At 29.2% G+C, this 12,346-nt stretch overlaps 1 protein-coding gene and 1 long non-coding RNA gene across 6 annotated transcripts in view; one reads left to right on the top strand and one right to left on the bottom strand.

Moving 5' to 3' along the window:
• The first annotated feature begins 266 nt into the window (after positions 1-266).
• The window catches only part of LOC126744819 (uncharacterized), a 68,517-nt gene continuing 56,437 nt past the window's right edge, over positions 267-12,346 (top strand). Inside the window, exons 1-2 of one of the 5 annotated variants that reach the window (XM_050452379.1) lie at positions 321-424; positions 1,929-1,974. The gene's annotated coding sequence lies outside the window, so the exon portion shown is untranslated. Of the gene's footprint in view, positions 425-1,928; positions 1,975-12,346 lie in introns of all 5 variants that reach the window. The other 4 variants (XM_050452377.1, XM_050452381.1, XM_050452382.1 and 1 more) reach the window with 4 other exon arrangements.
• The window catches only part of LOC126744821 (uncharacterized), a 71,824-nt gene continuing 60,992 nt past the window's right edge, over positions 1,515-12,346 (bottom strand). The window contains exon 2 of the long non-coding RNA XR_007663317.1: positions 1,515-1,888. This is a non-coding gene — a long non-coding RNA (uncharacterized LOC126744821). The remainder of the gene's footprint in view (positions 1,889-12,346) is intronic.

Below are 12,346 nucleotides of genomic sequence, written 5' to 3' on the forward strand. Positions count from 1 at the left end.
GAATATTTTTTTTAAGGTATTAAAAGCGGTTTGTTTTAAAATCAAAGCACTGTAAGTTAGTACATATTTTTTTCTTTTTAATCTTTTACTGAATTCCTTTACAAAATAAAAACTTAATTTACTTAATTTATTTTAAAACTTTTTTAGGAGAACTTTCTTAACCTTCATTATACTCTATTACACAGCGTAACTAAGCTACTTAACAGGGTAACCACAAATTGGTTGTACGATTATCTTAGCACGAATTGCCTGTATCATAATACTAAACCATTTCTCTTACGGGTGGTGGTTTTATTAAGAGAATGGTGGAAGTGGCACCACTTGAATTCACTTAGAAAACTGTCAGTTATTCTCCATCAGTTTAGTCTTTTTCCCGTGCTTGATCGAGAATTGCGCTGCGTGAATTACTTTATTTTTGTTCAAAGTAAGTGTCAATATTATTGCCCCACCTAATTTGGATTATCAACATTCGCTATTACTATAATCGCTGCTAGTGATTGGAGTCTGTTCACTTTATGGTATTCACGGTTGACCTTGGATTTGTTTCTTAAAAAAGCAAAAGCAAATTGTTGTTCGATTTTGCTTTCAAACTGGGTGATAGAAATTAAGGTGAAATTTGATAAAGAATGTAATGAAAGTGCTTGTGTGCCTAGGTAATCGCTCGTTTAACGACTTTGCAGATTGTATTATTATTGCAGGATTTTTTGAATACAAGAAACCGGTCGGTGTAGCGATTAAATAAGAAAAAAAGTAATATTTCTTTATAAGCATTTTTTTTTATATTTCACATTACTCAATTTACATTTATCATTAAAAACATTTAACAAGCAACTAAATTTATTTTTGCTTTATTTTATTCTTCTTTTTCAAATGTTTTTTAAATACTACTATTTCTTTTTGGAAAACGTACATTTCGGCATATAAAGCACAAGGTAGGCATACCAATATATATATTATATACAGGGTGAGTCAAGAAGAACGCACCAAGCTCTAGGTGAGATTATACAGAGTGTTCCATTTTCGTATGTTTTATGGAGTTTGTCGCTTATGAAAAGAGATAGCGAGATGCGGTTTTCGCGACACCATACCACTTTTTAATGAGACCAAAGATGCACTAATCAAATTTGCAATAGATATATTAGTTTTTGTGCTACAGGGTGGTTTTAAAAAAAAATAATTTTCACCGATTCCGCGATAACTGTGTTATTATTTAATTTAAAAAATTGTTGCATTTAAAAAAAATTTTAATTGTTATTTGTCTTTTCTTTAATGAGACACTCTATATATTGTTTATAAGCTATTTCCGCTTGCCCAGAGCTTTTTAAAAATATAGCATAGTCCATATTTATTTTTATAAATAACTTGACAAAATATTTTTTCTATAATTTACATTGATAATAGTAGATCGCCTTGGGTAATCATAGTTACGCAAAAAAACAAAATTAACATTCTGGCAATACCTAAATATTTGATTTTAGAAAATCTTTATAATATTATAGAAGCCAAATAGCTAACACTTGTTTAGTAAATTTATTAACATTATAACAAAAAAATATATAAATATAAAAATACAATATAGAAAAAAGTTCAACAATTTTATAGCAAACTAATTTTAAAACAATCACAAGTATTAGTCAAAATGCAGACCAATATGTCTCCTACAAGTTTCATAAAGTTTATATATAATTTTTTTAAAGCATTTTCCAAAATAAATTATTAACTTTGCAGTTCTGCAAAATCATTTTACTTTAGGATTTTTAATTGTTGCATGTTGGCATATTCCCTTGAATATATTTTATTTCTTAAATACCCCCACAAAATAAATCCAAAACTGAGAGATCCGGTGATCGTGGTCCCTTGAATAGCGCCACTTGTTCCAAGCCAACTCCTAAAAAAATGTTTATTTAGCCATTTTTGTATTATTTTAGCATTGTGGACTAGAGCCATATCCTGCTGGAAGCAAATATCTTTCAGGTGAGCTAGTGGAATATCTCGTACAATATTCATAGTGTTTTCTTGTAGAATATGTAAGTAGCCATTAGAGTTTTTTTTAATAAATGAGCATTCCCAAAAACGGTTTATTAAAAAAATATCGGTTTTAAATATTTACAATAAACCCCTTGTCGTGATGTCCTGCGACATCGCTTAACTATGGAAAAGAAGACTTATTCGCCCTTCGGTCATGCTCTAATAATTATGTGTAATTAGTGCTATGTAAGTTTTATCTTAAGCAATTCTATCAATTAATCTATATTAACCAATTTCCAAAATTATAAATTTTTAAATCAACAAAAACTAAACAATAACAAAGTATATATATAAAAAACTATAAAAAAATATATGTACATAATTAAAATAATATGATGAACATAAAAATACAGTAAAATAGTTTTTATACAGCATGTCTGTGCTTTTTCCACGCTACTTAATGCAATTTCATAACTGTCTGCCCATACTGTTATGCCATATTAAAAAATAGACTCAAATAAGCTATACTATATAGTCTTCAAATTACTTTTATTTATAGTTTCTTAAAAATATGATTTTCTATATTTTGGTACTTTTATTTTCTCGGCCATTTCGATGTAATTAACGCATTTGCATAGTAGCGTATTTGTGCAAGCACCTTCGTATACTATTATTAAGTTTTTCAACTATGGTTTTTCTATGTGGGATGGTAGGACTTTTGTTTTTTCCCAGTTTAAACTTAAGACATTTGGGTCAAGCCAATTTTTAACCCACTTTAAGGTCTTTTGGCATTTAATATTTAATTCCTCTAAAGTGTTATCATTTATGAGAGAGAGAGATGAGATACACACTATCGTCTGCAAAAGAAACAATTTAAAAATCCTCCTGATGATCCAGAAAATCATTCAAGTACAGAGTAAACAGCACCGGACCTAAAACAGTTCCTTCCCAGGGGGACTCGTAACTCTTTGGATACCATCTTTAGGGTAACTTTTTAATAACTTTAATACTGTTACTCGAAAACTGCACAATTCTATTTTAAAGAGTAATAAATTCAGATAGACGCTATCAAAAGCTTTTCGCAAATCGAGAAAAATGCCTGTGGATGTCTTGGTGCGTTTAAATTTGAGTAAATTGTTGTTGTGACATGCGTGAGTACCTCTTCAGTTTTTAGTATTTCAGTTACGATATATATTCAGTTCCGATATTTTGGGCAACTACTTTTATCTTCACTTTTAAAAATTGGTTTGACATTACAACTTTTAAAATAAGTTACAAACATTAATTTTTTTTTTATATTTTTTTTATTGAAAAGTCACTCCGCACAGTTTGTCGGTAAAGTTCCTGGACAACCAGTATATATATATTGGAGAGGATATTATGGGCCTGTAACCGGTAACTGTTATTAGTAGGATCTTAAATTGTCATTAATAGGATAAGTTTTGCAGTTCATACTGCATACATATAAAAGCATATGCTGCATATAATTTATTGTTGTACAAATCCTATAGAGGGTGTTACGAAATTCGGTGCAAATATTAGAAGAGAGTATTGTTGGAGTTACAATAAAACTTATTTTTGCCCTAAAAATATGTGTCCTAAAATGCACCTCTCAAAGCTACAGGCGAGCAAATTGCTTGAAGAAAATCGTTTATTTGAAAACGTGACTACAGTTATGCATCCAAATTTGTGAAAATTGGACAATCAATTATCTACTAAATTTGGTTTATAACCATTGTTGAATGCTATTGGTTATAAAATATTTGTTTCGTTTTTGGAATCTGGCTCAAACACAGGAATGTTTAATAAACGATTAACGTGACAGTTATAGAAAGCCATTTTCTGCAATAAGGGATGGTTAGAGCTGAGAGGAATAATATGATAAGTTTGAGTTTCTTTTTGAAATATTTTAAAGAAAGGACTGTTATTAAATTTGAAAATTGTAATATCCAAACAAAATCAAGCTATTGTTAGATTCTTTTTCTACCGTAAATTTAATTGACGAGTATAAATTATTAAGAAAATCAATAACAGGTAATGGGTCATTTTGAACTATTATAAAGCAGTTCTCGATGTCTCTGAACCAATTAAGTATTTTAGTTTCCTTGATCAACTTAGGAATTAAACTTATTTTTAATTTATTTAGGAAAAGATCAGCAAGAAGAGAAGACAACGGGTTACCCATAGCAAGCACAATTTTTAATTAAAATACTTAAATAAATAAATAATTAAATAAACCATTAGTATGCAACAATAAAATATTACATAAAAGGTAACATTCTCATAATGTGTTCTTCCATGCTACCTGAATTTATTAAAATAAAATACTTTTTATTAAAAATTAAAAAGTCTTAAGACAAACAACATTTCAAAAATGACACAATCTCCTTGATCTCTTTTTTAATTATTTTCTTTAATAATAGGAATTCTTTAACGATGGGAATAGTTTTAAGGCGAGGAATCGAGTTAAAAAGATTGGTTACATCAAATGAAGTTAAAATAGAGTTATCTAAGATGTGTAAATCTTTTAGTTTTTGGACAAATTCCACGGAGTTCTTAAAGGAATACAGCAGGTTGTTTTAGAAAAGACGAAAATACTTTGCTGAGAAAAGAAGACATTATTGAGATTGGATTTATAAGTCTGACTACTAGGCGAATTGTTGTACCAACTTTATGTGTTTTCGGTAGACCATAGAGTCTCGGAATGCCAGGATTGCTTGGGATAAGTTTTCGTTCGCTCCAATACTTTTTAATAACGAAAACGCACTTTTTGACTTCTTGTTTAGTTTTATATACAGTATGTTACAAAATTCAGTGCAAATATTTCTTAAAATGCTCTTAAGCATATTGTTGGAGTTAAAATAAGACTTTTTTTTTCTTCTAGATCTACAGCCTGCGCAAATTACTTGAAGGAAATTGATTATTTGGAACCATAACTACAATTATGCAACAATTCTTCTGAAAATTTGCCCATCCCCGTTTTTTGTGTGCTCTTTTTATTTTCCGTCCCAAAAATGGTGTAAATCCAATTTAACAGGAAGATTCAGAGGAGCTTACCCTTCTGATGGTCCGTATCTTATGTTTCCTGTAAGAAACTAAAAAAATGTAGGAAAACCATCTAGTTAGCAATTAAAAAATATAAAATCTTTGTCTATTCCATTTTTTTGATATAATTAAGCGTTTTCGAGCAAATCGCTGATAAACGAAAGGGGAGCATTGTTAAACCTGAATAAACTATTAAATTAGAGAAAACGAAGTAAGCTGTGAATGTTTTGTTTTTTGTCAAATCAAATTAGTTTTATCTAAAAAATGCAAAAAAAGATAATTTCATTTTTTCATAGCTAATTAGATGATATTCTACATTTTCAAATTACTTATTAGAAAAATAATAAACACTTAATAAAATATGTAATAAAACATATAACATATGGGCCATCAAAAGGGTAAGCCTCCCTGAATCCTTTTCTAAAATTAGGTTTACACAATTTTTGGGACGGCAAATGTCAAGAGGACCCAAAACAATATGGACTTGCAAATTTTAAAAAGATTTGACACATAACTGTAAAAATACGCTCTTAAAATATTTGCACTGAATTTTGTAACACCCTATATAAAGGATGAGAGGAGGATATTCGAGAATTCAATAAATTTGTTATCCCGCACGAAAATTTCTACCTTTTGATAATTTAGCATGATTGATCTTTTTGAATGATTTGGTAACTAGTTTAATTTAAAATGACCAAGCAATTGCCTTTAGCAGCTTTTTAAATTGCAAGATTATTATCCTTACGGCAGTGAGAATTTTATTATATTCTGATTTATGGAGCTTAAGTTTATTTTTTTATCAACTTTTTGATTGAGAATTTCAAAAAATTTGCGACTTTAATGTAATTTCATTAACATTGCTTATGTGGTCTATAATTGTATCTGTTTCTGTAGAATAATTCTTAATTTCTTTCTTATTACCTTTAAAGAAAATTTCAACATCATACTAAGTAATGACAGTGCTTCACTTGTAAAAGGTATATTTGTAAATTTTATAAATTTTTTAACTCTTTCATAAAAATTATGATTAGAACATTTAAGTTGTTCCTGGAAGACTGTTTCAGCCTTATCAGTGTTTGAAGTTTTTTACTAAGCTTTTTAAATTTAAATAAATGCCCGTCCGATCTAGCTTTGTGCTCTATATCCTTTGAGAAGTAAGTTATTATATATAATTAATTCTAACCTAATATGATTGTAAATTATTTTTCTGGTCTTAGGGCTGCTTTGATGATGGTTTATTTGAAAAACCGAAAGCGCTTAGCCAATATATTTTGACTTTTCACCAAATCACACCCAGTTGGTTTTATTTTATCTTGATGGTGTACATTCTGTTTTTCAAACTGTAGTTTTTCATGTTTCTCACTTTATTTTATTTTTTGTTTAAATATCAAAGGATATCGGATATACACATTTATGTTTAACTGTTGTACTATTTTTAAATTTTAAATCTGTTTTTCAAGTGAGTTTTCCAAATATTATCTTTTATTAAAAAGTGCTTTCACTTTAACATATCTATTATGTTAGCGCCTTATAATATATGACACTATTTAAAAAGGTGAATATTTAAAACCCTATCCTATTAAGAGAACATGTTACAAATTAACTAGATTATTGTATTTAACAATTAATAAATTTAGATTAACTTAAAAAACAAAATAAATCGGTAGTAGGTTCATAACTCTTTCACCTATGTGATAGAGATTATATAGCCTCTATATTGATATTTGTATATATTATATAGTATTTTCAAAGACTATTTTTTATTACCTTCAAAATAAATGAATAGAAAAATAAGATATTGGCAATTTTTCTTTTATTTAATGGTCAAGAAGTAAAGGAATTTTCACGTGAACAACCCTTATGCTACAAAAGTTGAATTAGAGTAGCGGGGGAGGGAAACGTATATTAATAAAAGTATTTATAATGTTGATTTAGATCAACAGAATTAAATATCCTTCATTTTTATTTAGCACAACAAGGTTTGGTGATTAAAAGGACATAATCGCTACATCAAATTGATTTCCGTGGTCCTGGCTAGAGGCCGTTATTGAAAAATCCTGCCTTATTTTCAATTTAAATTAAATCTTTACTTACTTAATATTTCTTAAGAATAAATAAAAACAGCAGGTCTCTCAAATAATGCACTCAAGCGGAGATCATGGAAATCAATATAACGTAACGAAGTTAAAATATCTTAAAATTCCAAAGATCCCGGATTATTTATTGCTGTCTATGATGCCTCGCCATCCTTCATAAAACACTCTGTATGTGAAATAAATTGTCGAGGAAAAAACAATGTTTCAATTTAATATTTAAATAAAATTCTCTGTATTTTTTTTTTAATTTATTGCTATTCTCCATACTACTATATAATTATTCCATACATCACATGCAATACCTTTTTTCAACTGTTTCTAAGATACGCGGTTTTGAAAAATTGCTGTTTTTATGAATTTAAAAGCCTCTAAAACTTATTCTACTAAAAAGAAAACTAGAAAAAAACGAATTTCATTTATCTATTCTTACTTTTTAATTCCTTTTTTCTGAAAACATAAAAAATATAATACATATCAAAAAAAATCAATGTATGTAAAATTATAAATGACAACTCAACAAATTAAATAATTTAATTTTTTTAATAAGTGTTCAAAATGTCCACCATTCACTTCTTGACAAAATACTAGTCTATTTAAAAACTTATCCAAAATATTGCTCACAGTGTTTTCATTAATTTTATCTAAATTCCGCGGTTTCTCTTTATAAACTTTTAATTTTAAATTTTTATTTGGGGGGTCCAAAGAAGAAAATCCAGGCATGTGAGATCTGGAAATTTTGCAGGCCATTCCGTAGGACGCCTCCTACCAATCCAATGTCTGGGAAATACCGCATTCAAATATCCGCGTACCTGACGAGCAAAATGGAGTGGGGCACCATCCTGTTGCAAGCTAATAGATCTATTTGGCATATTAAGCTGATTTCGATTTAGAAAAGAAACTGCGAGAGTTTTGAAAAAATTCAAAATATCGGTCTCCGGTAAGAAGTTAATCGAAAAAAAGGTCCAATAATTTAACTACTTAAAATCCTTGCCGAAACATTTAATTTTTGCGGATGCTTTAGGTATGATTTTCTCTCACCCATTGGAGATTATTCGTGCTCCAACACCTAAAAATTTGCTTATTTACCATACCATTTTAACAAAACATGGATCCATCACTAAATAGTATCTACATTTAGAAAATTCTAGTATGCGATCAGAATCATCATCGTTTAGCTCATGCTACTTTTCCTTCTTCAATACACGCAAAGCTGTTCGTTGGCAAACAACAATATTTAAGACTACTTCAGAAGTCGAAATACGGAGATTATATTCCACTTCTAATAAAATATTCAATCTTGTATTTTCGTTAATTTTTGGGTGACCCGATCATATACGATTTTTCACTGTCCCTGTTTCTCTAAATTTTCTTTCAATTTTACCAACTGTACTTCTTGTAACGGGCCTTTCCGGATTTTGCATGAAGCAAATTACAAACTCCTTCGTGAATTATTTGTTTATCTCCGTATCCAATAAAAATTAAAGTTTTAATTCAATTTTTTTTTTTAAATATGGGTGCCATGAATGCGTTAAAAGTTTTAATTTTGAATCAAGTAATCACGGAAAAATAGTTTTCATTGCATTTTATTACTTAAATCTTTTACACGCCTATTTAAAATGTCCAAACCATTAATTTTGACATTTACTTAATTTTTTCAAATAGTCCATTATTGGCAACAACCACTTTTCAAATGCGGTTTCTTTTTTCCAATAATTTGATATGATTATTTTTTAAATCGGTTGATAAATAAGCCCATATAAAGAAAAAAACTAATTTACAAAAATGAACGAACACGAAGCATTGTAATGATATGCCTGGCTATTTTTTTTAACTGACATAACACATCATATTTTGTCAAACGTCGTATTACTATTTGAGAATAAAAGAACAAATTTTTCATTGTAATATTTTTTTCAGTATCTTAATATGATATATTTTATTTAACATTTACCTAACATAGCATAGGTACACACAAACGGTAAACAAACAGAAAAAATATGAGATTACAAATTATTTTAACATAACATGTTCGAAACGACCACCTTTTTATCTAATGAAAGTACGTATGTGCGGGAATATAGCGTTTGGCATACCAACATTTTCTTCATTGGTAAACATTTTAAATACAAGCAATATTATTTAAATAACAAATAATAATAGCAAAATTAATAATTTTGACAAGATGTATTATATCAATTGAAAAATAATTGAAGAACGCGTCAAAACGCAGTCTCCTATTTAAGCAATCAAAGCCTTCTATGTTATTTTTATTGATTAAATGTGTTTATTTATGTGACATAGGTGTCATGGCACCCTATTTTAAAATATAAAAACGAGATTTTTTCTATAAAACGAAAAGTAGAAAACACAGTATTATTGTTTCAAAAATATTTATTTCTTATCGAAATACGTAAAAATATACCAAGTGTCCATTTTAAAATAAGAAAGTTAGTGTTACTTCCTGTTAAACTGGAAGTGACAGAAAATAATAGAATATGTCAAAAGATGCTCTTAGAACTATTCTATCGCTATACCAAATTTCAATTGTTTATCTTAAAAAGTAAAAAAGTTATTAAGTGTTCCCTTTTGTTTGTGTCACCCGGTATATATATCCAGATAGATCTAGAGATATTACACACCAAAGTATGGCGATTGAGCCTAACATGTCTTATACAAATGTTGCAGGTATATACAAAATTATATTATATATATATATATATATATAAAAAAGAGAATCTCCGTCCATGTTACTATACTCCTGTCTAAAATTTGCTACCTCAAGATTTACCAGTTCTTCTACAGCTTGCTCAATTTATGCTAGGTAAACAATCCGAAAACCAGGAATTTCTTAATGACCTTCTTTTCACCGATGAGGCGATGTTTAGTAGACGAGGTGTTTTTAATTGGAAAAACAATCATTTGTGGAAGTCCGAAAATCCACATGCTCTAAAGGAACGAGACTTTCAGCATGAATATAAAGGTAAATATTTGGTATGGTGTGATATCTGGTTTTTTTATTGGTCCTTTTGAACTTCCTCCTAATCTGAACAGGCCCGTCTATTTAAACTTCCTTGAACAATAGTTAAACCCACTACTAGAAAATGTACCACTAGCCATAAGGCAGAACATGTGATTTATGCAAGGCGGGGCGCCGCGAAACTTTTCTCTATCAGTACGGCGATACCTAAAATGAACGTTTTCCTCACCGGTGGATTGGGCTTGGCAGGTAATTTGCTTAGCCACCTCCACGTCCAGACTTAAACCCTTTAGACTTCTCAATATAGTAACAAATGAAGGACATGGTTTAGAAAGATACAATTAATTCCATCGAAGAATTACGACAGAAAATTCAAGAAGCTGCTAATATCAAAAATAATCAACAAGTGTTTGTTATTTAATATTCAAAGATCTTTAAGGAGACGCCTTACAAAGTGTATTGAAGTGGAAGGCGGGTATTTTGAGCATTTACTTTGAAGTGTTCTTCTGATATTGTTACTGATTGTTATTTGTTGATTTTACTGTTGTTACCCAGCATAGTAGTAATTTTAAAGAAACAATTCCTATTAAGCCAATATAATAACGGTGGCTTAGGATTTTTTACGCTGACTGTTTAAAATGCAAATAGCTTAAGAACTGATAGAGTTCGTGGAATAAACAGGAGTACCTTTTTTATTCAAAATTGAACTGTCGTTTAGATTTTCTAGTCGTTTTAGCCATAACTGATTAGGCAAAAAAGATATGTTGTAGATTACCTAACTAACAGGCTGTAACTAACGCCCTGTATAAATAATGCTCAATTTACCACAAAATTCGTAATTTACATATCAATGAAAACACATCAAACACATAAAGCCGTCAATTTTTAAGACGATACTACTTAAAATCACAAAATTATTAGGTAATTTTAAATTAAAATTCCAACTTTAAATACCATGTATCTCGTAAACCTGCAACATTTTTACATTTTTATAAGACATGGTATAGCCATATTTTGGTGTGTAACTCTATGAATATCTCTATATATATTATACATTATATATATCATACATATATAATATCTCTATATATATATATAATATATAGATATATATATATATACAGGGTGATTGATGGTTGATGGTACCTTAGACGTTTACGGAGAACGGAAAATTTTTTTTTTTGAAAATTTGGCAACATGGGTCTTAGCTGATGATCTAATGATTAAAAATATTTTTAGCGATGCAGCGTTGCCGCTTATACCAAAAAGTAGTAGCAACTTTGTTATTTTAAATGGAATACCCTGTATATTTTTTTATTTTCCGACCCGCTATTACTTTGTGATTGGTTCTGTATAAGGTATTCCTATACCTATCTTTAGTGATTTTCGAGAAATTAATTGTTTCCTTTATTTTTTAACGAAAACATAGATCCCAATAAATTTGTATTACTACGGCACTGGAATGCGCAGAACCTTGAAATTATAAACGTAATTTATGGAAGTATTGTACATTATTTTTCACTATGAAAATTTGTTCTACGTTATACAGGGTTGCTCAAAATGAGTGATTTTACCGCTAGATACAAAAATGTTAACAAGTGCATTTTTTTAAATGGAACACCCTGTATATTATAACATATTCTAAAAGAAAATTAAAATCCCTGTCTAAAGAGGTATTATGTTCGTATATCGAAGTAGTTCGGTTTCGGAAATAAAAGCAATTTTCTGTAAAAATCGGAATATTTTGACATATTTGCTTTAGTTGGCCATGAAAGGTCATGATGAAACAATGCTATGCTATTGATGTTTGACAATGACATTTAGTTGACTAATAGTAAATACTCTTGGCTGTTTTTTTAAAATAGTGACCTAAAAATTCATTAAAATGGAAAGAAATAGTTATTCAAATGAAGTTTTGATGAATCTATTTATTATTTATGGACAATGTGACAAAATTGTAGCAAGAACATGCAGAAAGTTCAAAGAAATGTACCCGAATTTACAAAAAATGGATAAAAGAAAATTTGTGCGAATACAAAATAACTTTATACAATTTGGTTCACAACTTAAAAATGATACAAGTTTGCCCAAGCTTGTAACGTCTGATGAGGACAACATCGTGAATGTTTTAGCCTACTTTCACGCATATCCACAAGCTTCCATCCGGAGTGCAGCAGATGATTTAGGCCTAACTTATTATTCTGTGCAAAGAATTCTGAACGACAATAATATGCATCCCTTTAATATATATATATAAAAG

Source organism: Anthonomus grandis, chromosome 14, assembly GCF_022605725.1.
Source record: "Anthonomus grandis grandis chromosome 14, icAntGran1.3, whole genome shotgun sequence".
Taxonomy (NCBI): domain Eukaryota; kingdom Metazoa; phylum Arthropoda; class Insecta; order Coleoptera; family Curculionidae; genus Anthonomus; species Anthonomus grandis.